The sequence below is a fragment of the Symphalangus syndactylus genome, chromosome X, assembly GCF_028878055.3.
Source record: "Symphalangus syndactylus isolate Jambi chromosome X, NHGRI_mSymSyn1-v2.1_pri, whole genome shotgun sequence".
Classification (NCBI taxonomy): domain Eukaryota; kingdom Metazoa; phylum Chordata; class Mammalia; order Primates; family Hylobatidae; genus Symphalangus; species Symphalangus syndactylus.
The window spans coordinates 58,330,748-58,339,625 of NC_072447.2; the positions used below are offsets into that span (position 1 = coordinate 58,330,748).

Sequence of the window (8,878 nt, forward strand, 5' to 3'; positions counted from 1 at the left end):
CCCAGGAATTTATTTTGTTATTTGTAGTATCTATATTGAGATTTTCTCATTTAAAAAGTAATACTTGCTCAATATTTTAAGATTTTAAGAGTAACTGTTGAATGTAGCAAGTAACCTATTTGCTTATTTATCATTAGCTTTAAAAGTATGATCTTACAATACATACTGTCTTACACCTTGCTATTATCTTGTATATTTCGTTTTTCAAATAAAGATATTTTACTTACAGCCAGGAAGTTATTAGCCTTGCTAATAGTAATTTAAACCTGAACTAAATTAACTAATCTGCTAACTTGTTATTTTGGCTACAGACATTAACCTTTGACCTGCAATCTACATCACATTTAAGATGAATCTTACAATGCATGTACTACACTTGATCTTAGCCAAAAGGCCGAGAAGCGATGAATCTTACAATGCATGTAAACATTTAACTCTGCTGTTTTAATTTACAGGGATGAATAATACAAGACTTTCTTTTTCTTGGATTAGCTTAATAACAGCTCACATTTCATCCTTAAGTATATTGGTTTTGAATGTAATCCTTTTTGTTTTTAATGTAGCTACATTTTTTCATCTTAAAAATATTTATATTTAGCCAGGCGCAGTGGCTCACGCCTGTAATCCCAGCACTTTGGGAGGCCGAGGCTAGTGGATCACCTGAGGTGAGGAGTTCGAGACCAGGCTGGCCAACATGGTAAAACCCCATCTCTACTAAAACATGCAAAAAATTAGCTGGACGTGCCAGTGTATGCCTGTAATGCCAGCTACTCGGGAGGCTGAGGCAGGAGAACCAGTTGAACCCGGGGGACCAGGAGACAGAGGTTGAAGTGAGCCGAGATTTCACCATTGCACTCCAGCCTGAGTGACACAGCAGGACTCCGTCTCAAAAAAAAAAAAAAATTGCATTTCTCTTTTCTGGTTTGAAAGCCCCTATATAAGCTCCATGGACATCTGTCCTAGCTCTTCCAGAACAAGGACCTCAGGTCTTTCTGTTTATGAATCTCCAGCCTCCAGCACAATGCCTGGATCATTACAGATGATGACATTATTGATAGCCACCTTTCATTGAACACTTAGTGTATTCTAGGAACTATGCCAACCATTTTGCATGCATTATGACAATTTGATGAAAACATTTATTTTAAAAAATCAGGCTCTTTTATAACAGAAAGTAGAATGATGGTTGCCAGGGACTGCAGTGAGGGGCAAATGGACAGTTGTTTAAATGGGTACAGAGTACAGAGTTTCAGTTTTAAAATATGGAAAAGTTCCTGAGATCTGCTGAAAAATGACATGCATGTAATAAACACTTTTTTTTTTTTTTTGAGACAGAGTCTTTCTGTCACCCAGGCTAGAGTGCTGTGGCACAATCTCTGCTCACTGCAACCTCTGCCTCCTGGGTTCAAGCGATTCTCCTGCCTCAGCCTCCCGCGTAGCTGGGATTACAGGCACCCGCCACTGCGCCTGGCTAATTTTTGTATTTTTAGTAGAGACAGGGTTTCACCATGTTGGCCAAGCTGGTCTTGACCTCCTGACCTTGTGATCCACCCGCCTCGGCCTCCCAAAGTGCTGGGATTACAGGCGTGAGCCACCGCGCCCAGCGTAATAAACACTTTTATACTGTACTCTTAAAAATGGTTAGGATGGTAAATTTTATGTTATGTGTTTTTTACCACAATAAAAGATTGTTTTTAAAATCAGGTCCTCCTAAATCAAAGCCACGATGAGATATTACCTCACACCTGTTGGCATGACCATTCTCATGGAAATAAAAGATAATAATTGTTGGCGGCTGGGTGCGGTGGCTCACACTTGTAATCCCAGCACTTTGGGAGGCTGAGGCAGGCTGAGGAGGCTGAGGAGGCTGAGGATCACTTGAGGACAGGAGTTTGAGACCAGCCTGGCCAACATAGTGAAAACCCGTCTCTAGTAAAAACATAAAAAAAAAAAAATTAGCCAGGTGTGGTGGCAGGCGCCTGTAATCTCAGCTACTCGGGAGGCTGAGGCAGGAGAATCATTTGAACCTGGGAGGTGGAGGTTGCAGCGAGCAGAGATCGCACCATTGCACTCCAGCCTGAGTGACAAGAGCGAAACTGTCTCAAAAAAAAAAGAGAGAGAAAGAAAATAATTGTTGGCAAAGACATAAAGAAATTGGAATCCAAATGTTGGTGGGAATGTAAAATTTTGTAGCTGCTAAGGAAAACAGTACAAAGGTTCCTCAAAAAATTAAAAATAGAACTACCATAGGCTCTAGTAATCCCATTTCTGAATATAAGTCCAAATGCAACAAATTCATTATCTTAACCCCTACAGTCCTCCTCTTTACCAGCTAAGTTATCAAAGAGCATCAAATTCATTATCTCAAAGAGATGTCTGCACTTTCATGTTAATTGCAGCATTATTCACAATAGTCAAGAAGTATGTATTAGTCTATTCTCACACTGCTATAAAAAAATACCTGAAGCTGGGTGCTGTAGCTCATGCCTGTAATCCTGGCACTTTGGGAGGCTAAGGAGGGTGGACCACCTGAGGTCAGGAGTTCAAGACCAGTCTGGCCAACATGATGAAACCCCATCTCTACTAAAAATACAAAAATTAGTCCAGGCGTGGTGGCTCATGCCTGTAAGTCCAGCACTTCAAGAGGCTGAGGTAGGCAGATCACTTGAGGTCAGGAGTTCGAGACCAGCCTTACGAACATGGTGAAACCCCATCTCTACTAAAAAAAAAAAAAAAAAAATTAGCCGGGCGTGGTGGCAGGTGCCTATAGTCCCAGCTACTCGGGAGGCTGAGGCAGAAGAATCATTTGAACCTGGGAGGTGGAGGTTGCAGTGAGCCCAGGTCGTGCCACTGCACTCCAGCGTGGGCAACAAAGCTAGACTCCGTCTCAAAAATAAACAAATAAATACAAATAAAAATATAAAAATCAGCTGGGCATGGCAGCACACGCCTGGAGTCCCAGCTACTCAGGAGGTGGAGGCAGCAGAATCACTTGAACATGGGAGGCAGAGGTTGCAGTGAGCCAAGATCATGCCACTGCACTCCAGTCTCGGTGAGAGAGCGAGACTCGGTCTCAAAAAAAAAAATTAGCCAAGCGTGGTGGCAAGCACATGTAATCCCAGCTATTCGAGAGGCTTAGGCAGGAGAATCACTTGAACCTGGGAAGTGGAGGTTGCAGTGAGCTGAGACTGCGCCACTGAACTCCAGCCTGGGCAAGAAAACAAAGACTCCGTCTCAAAAAAAAAAAAGAAAGAAAGAAAATAGTATACACATACAATGGAATACTATTCAGCCTTAAAAAGGAAGGAAATCCTGGCTGGGCACGGTGGCTCACGCCTATAATCCCAGCACTTTGGGAGGCCAAGGCAGATGGATCACCTGAGGTCAGGCGTTCGAGACCACCCTGGCCAACATGACGAAACCCTGTCTCTACTAAGAATACAAAAATTAGCCGGGCATGATGGCACGCACCTGTAATCCCAGCTACTTGGGAAGCTGAGGCAGGAGAATCGCTTGAACCCGCGAGGTGGAGGTTGCAGTGAGCCAAGATCGCGCCACTGCACTCCAGCCTGGGTGACAGAGTGAGACTCTGTTTCAAAAAGAAAAATAAATAAATAAAGGCAAGAAATCCTGACAAATGCTACAACATGGATGAGCCCTGAAGACTTCATGGTAAGTGAAATAAGCCAGTCACAAAAAGACAAGTACTGTATGATTTCACTTATAAGAATTACCAAGAGTAGTCAAATTCATAAAAATAGTAGAATGGTGGTTGCCAGGGGCTGGGGGATGGAGAACAGGGAGTTGGATATGGAGTTTGACTTTTTTTTTTTTTTTTTGAGATGGAGTTTCACTCTTGTTGCCCAGGCTGGAGTGCAATGGCACGATCTTGGCTCACTACAACCTCCGCCTCCCGGGTTCAAGTGATTCTCCTGCCTCAGCCTCCTGAGTAGCTGGGATTACAGGCATGAGCCTCCATGCCCTGCTAATATTGTATTTTTACTAGAGACAGGGTTTCACTATGTTGGTCAGGCTGGTCTCGAACTCCTGACCTCAGGTGATCTGTCTACCTTGGCCTCTCAAAGTGCTGGGATTACAGGCGTGAGCCACCGTGCCCGGCCTTAAGTTTGATTTTTGCAAGAAGAGTTCTAGAGATCCACTGCACAGCAATGTGAATACAGTTACATTACTGTACTGTACACAGTACAGTATGTGTACATCCTGCACAGTACACAGTACAGTATGTGTACATCCTGCACAGTACACAGTACAGTATGTGTACATCCTGCACACAGTACAGTATGTGTACATCCTGTACACATAATGTTGGCCAGGCTGGTTTCCAACTTCTGGCCTCAAGTGATCCGCCCACCTCAGCCTCCAAAAGTGCTGGGATTACAGGTGTGAGCCACCACACCCATCAAGGTGGGCTTTATTTTTACTTATTTATTTATTTTTTGAGATGAAGTCTCACTCTGTTGCCCAGGCTGGAGTGCAATGGCTTGATCTCGGCTCACTGCCACCTCCACCTCCCAGGTTCAAGCAATTCTCCTGCCTCCACCTCCCAAGTAGCTGGGATTACAGGCATGAGCCACTTCTCCCGGCTGGGTGGGCTTTAAATGCCATCACAAGGGTCCTTATAAGTGAGAGCCAGTGGGGGATAAGAGATATGAGAAGGTGATGTGAAGACAATGTGAATACAAAGGCAGAGCTTGCAGTGACGCAGCCACAAACCCAGAAATGCTGGCAGCCACTAGAAGCTGGAAGAGACAAGGAATGGCTTCTCCCCTGGATTATCTCCTAAGGAAGCATGGCTTTGCCAGGTTTCAGACTTCTGGTCTCCAAAACTGTGAGAGAATAAATTTTTGTTGTTTAAGCCACGAAGTTTGTAGTAATCTATTACAGCAGCCTCAAGAAGCCAAATAAAGATATTTTTATGTGTGCCCTGCTTACCCTCAATGTTAACTGAAATTGACTACAAATAAGCAGTTGATATGCCAGGATTGTCTACAAGGTAATTTATAAAACATCTTCATGGCCAGAGGGGAAAAAAAATCTAATCGGATCTCATAATCAGAACATCAAAAATCAGTGCATGTGTTATGAAATGCATTTCCCCTGGCTTCACAGAAGTTCTTGTAACAATGGTTGAAGCCACAGGAGTTGTGCTCAGAATAAAGCTCTGGCCAGGTGCGGTGGCTCATGCCTATAATCCCAGCACCCTGAGAGACCGAGGCCACAGGGTCACTTGAGGCCAAGAGTTTGAGACCAGCCTGGGCAACATAGTAAGACCTCATCTCGATTAATTAAAAAAATTTTTAAAAATTAAAAAAGAAGAAAGCTCTGCAAAGAAAACACGTTACAGCTTGCATCCTTTGGGATCAGTCAACGAAAGACAAGGATGAGTAGTCAGGACATTACTACAGACTTCAGTGTTACCATTTTCAATAGAATTTCTGATGCCAAGTACCAACCTTGGCTGTGTCCTGAGATTATGCAATTCATGCCCAATCTTAGGGCATGTGCCTGTAATCCCAACACTGTGGAAGGCCAAGGTGGGAGGATTGCTTGAGGCCAGGAGTTTGAGATCAGCCTGGGCAACAAAGCAAGACCCTGTCTCTACAAAAAATGGGAAATTAGCAAATGTCTTGGAAAATGGCAGATGGGGAGACAGTGGAGAAAGGCCAACAGCTAACAAGTATTTGATTGTTGGCTTGGATAGACAGTAGACCAAGGTGAGTAAAAATGCATTAGTCAGACGGCAGCGCTCCCACCTGACCTCCTTGAACCACCATTTTCCCACAAGACCAAAGGCTTCTGATGTTGTGAAAGAGGCAAAGTGTCCAGAAGCCAATGGAATTCAATAGAGGTGTTAACTTTATGATATTAGCAAGGCATTAAGATAGCTTATGAACTCAAGGTTAGCAGTAGGCTGGATGCAATGGCTCACGCCTGTAATCCCAGCAATTTGGGAGACCAAGGTAGGAGGATCGTCTGAGGCCAGGAGTTCGAGACCAGCCTGGGCAGCATAACGAGACCTCATTTCTTTTTCTTTTTCTTTCTTTTTTTTTTTTGAGATGGAATTTCACTCTTGTCACCCAGGCTGGAGTGCAATGGTGCGACCTCGGCTCAGCACAACCTCCACTTTCTGGGTTCAAGCAATTCTTCTGCCTCAGCCTCCTGAGTAGCTGGGATTACAGGCACATGCCATCATGCCCAGCTAATTTTGTATTTTTTAGTAGAGACGGGGTTTCACTATGTTGGTCAGGCTGGTCTCAAACTCCTGATCTCAGGTGATCCCCCGCCTTGGCCTCCCAAAGTACTGGGATTACAGGAGTGAGCCACTGGGCCCGGCCACGAGACCTCATTTCTACAATTTTTTTTCTTTTTCTTTTTTTTTGAGACGGAGTCTTACTCTGTTGCCCAGGCTGGAATGCAGTGGCACGATCTCGGCTCACTGCAACCTCTGCCTTCCCGAATCAAGTGATTCTTCTGCCTCAGCCTCCTGAGTAGCTGGGATTACAGGTGCGTGCTACCACACCCGGCTAATTTTTGTATTTTTAGTAGAGAGGGGATTTCACCATCTTGGCCAGGCTGGTCTTGAACTCCTGACCTCATGATCCACCCGCCTCGGCCTCCCAAAGTGCTGGAATTACAGGCGTGAGCCACTGTGCCCAGCCTTTTTCTTTTTCTTTTCTTTTCTTTCTTTTTTTTTTTTTTGAGACAGAGTCTCTCTCTGTTGCCCAGGATGGAGTGCAGTGGCGCGATCATGGCTCACTGCAACCTCCGCCTCCCAGGTTCAATTGACTCTCGTGCCTCAGCCTCCTGAGTAGCTGGAATTACAGGTGCAAGCCACTAGACCCGGTTAATTTTTGTATTTTTGGTAGAGACGGGGTTTCACCATGTTGGCCAAGCTGGTCTCTAACCCCTGACCTCAAATGATCCACCCCCCTTGGCCTCTCAAAGGGCTGGGATTATAGGTGTGAGGCACCTCGCCTGTCCCAAAAGATATTTTTTAAAAATTAGGTGGCTGGGCGTGGTGGCTCACACCTGTAATCCCAGCACTTTGGGAGGCCAAGGCGGGCAGATCTCCTGAGGTTGAGAGTTCAAGACCAGCTTGACCAACATGGAGAAACCCCATCTCTACTAAAAATACAAAATTAGCCAGGCATGGTGGCGCATGCCTATAATCCCAGCTACTCGGGAGGCTGAGGCAGGAGAATGGCTTGAACCCGGGAAGCGGAGGTTGCAGTGAGCCAAGATCAGGCCACTGCACTCCAGCCCGGGCAACAAGAAACTCAGTCTCAAAAAAAAAAAAAAAAATTAGGCATGGTGTCATGCGCCGATAGTCCTAGCTACTTGGGAGGCTGAGGCGGGGGGTGGGATTGCTTGAACCCAGGAGATTGAAGCTGTAGTAAGCCATCATGGCGCCACTGCACTCCAGCCTGGACAACAGATCAAGACCCTGTCTCCAAAAAAAAAAAAAAGAAAAAAAGAAAAAACTGAAGTTAGCAGTCAAATTATGCACTTTGAAATCTATTCAGGACTGTAGAGTGGTTAAGGAGGAGGCAAAACCTTTTTTTTTTTTTTTTAGACAGAGTCTTGCTCTGTTGCCAGGCTGGAGTGCAGCGGCATGATCTCGGCTCACTGCAGCCTCCGTCTCCCTGGTTCAAGGGATTCTCCTGCCTCAGCCTCCGGAGTAGCTGGGATTACAGGCACGTGCCACCACGCCCAGCTAATTTTTGTACTTTTAGTAGAGACAGGGTTTCACCACGTTGGCCAGGATGGTCTCAATCTCCTGACCTTGTGATCCACCAGCCTCTGCCTCCCAAAGTGCTGGGATTACAGGCATGAGCCACCATGCCTGGCCAGCATAACCTTTTTGTTAAAGCAGGAATCTCTGAATTGAGATTGGAGCTGGAAGAGGAAAATGGGCAAAGAGTGAACTGGAGCAAGAAGTCATTTTCCAAGGGTAGTGAGAATCCTTGTAGAGAAAAAGATCAGGAGGGGAGGCTGGGTACTACTTGGAGTGAAGAGTGGAAAGGAATTGAAGGGTTACTGTTGACTCCCAGGGTCTCAGCAAAGGACTTCCTAGGTAATTATCACTTCTTCCCAGGATTGACAGGGAGAAAGGAAACAGATCTCCACCTTGCGTGGAAAGTTGCCTTGGACAGCAAGAACTGTGCATGGGCTCTGTGTGTGGGGATTTGGAGGTGGGCAGGGGTGGGAAAGGGAGCTGCCTAGATGCTGCCATCATTAAACAAGGAGCACAGAGCCCCTCTTCTGAGGCTCCACACTTTTGAAATAACAGTAAGGATGAGCTTTCGATCCTCCTGCCTCAGCCTCCTGAGTAGTTGGGACTACAGGCGTGCACCACCACACCCAGCTAATGTTGTTTATTTTTTTGTAGGGACAAGATCTCACTATATTGCCCAGGCTGGTCTCTAACTCCTGGGCTCAAGCAATCTACCCGCCTCAGCCTCCCAAAGTGCTGGGATTATACGCATGAGCCACCGCACCGGGACAGAAAACTATTCTTTGTTACCTACATTTTCGGGTCACAAAAAGTACGTTGAATTGTGGGCAAGTTAGTAAACTCTATTTACCTAGAATGGAGGATTGTATAATGAGGCTTTCTTCATCAAGAAAGCAGAGGGGGCCGGGCGAGGTGGCTCACGCCTGTAATCCCAGCACTTTGAGAGGCCGGTCAGGAGTTCAAGACCAGCTTGGCCAACATGGTGAAATGCCCTCTCTACTAAAAATACAAAAATTAGCCAGGTGTGGTGGCACACCCCTGCAATCCCAGCTACTCGAGAGGCTGAGGCAGGAGAGTCACTTGAACCTGGGAGGCGGAGGTTGCAGTGAGCCGAGATTGTGC

The 8,878-nt window shown here is 45.7% G+C and overlaps 1 pseudogene; it reads right to left on the reverse strand.

The window, feature by feature from the left end:
- Window positions 1-241: 241 nt before the first annotated feature.
- Window positions 242-406, reverse strand: LOC129476636 (uncharacterized; annotated as a pseudogene).
- Between the last annotated feature and the right edge of the window lie 8,472 nt (window positions 407-8,878).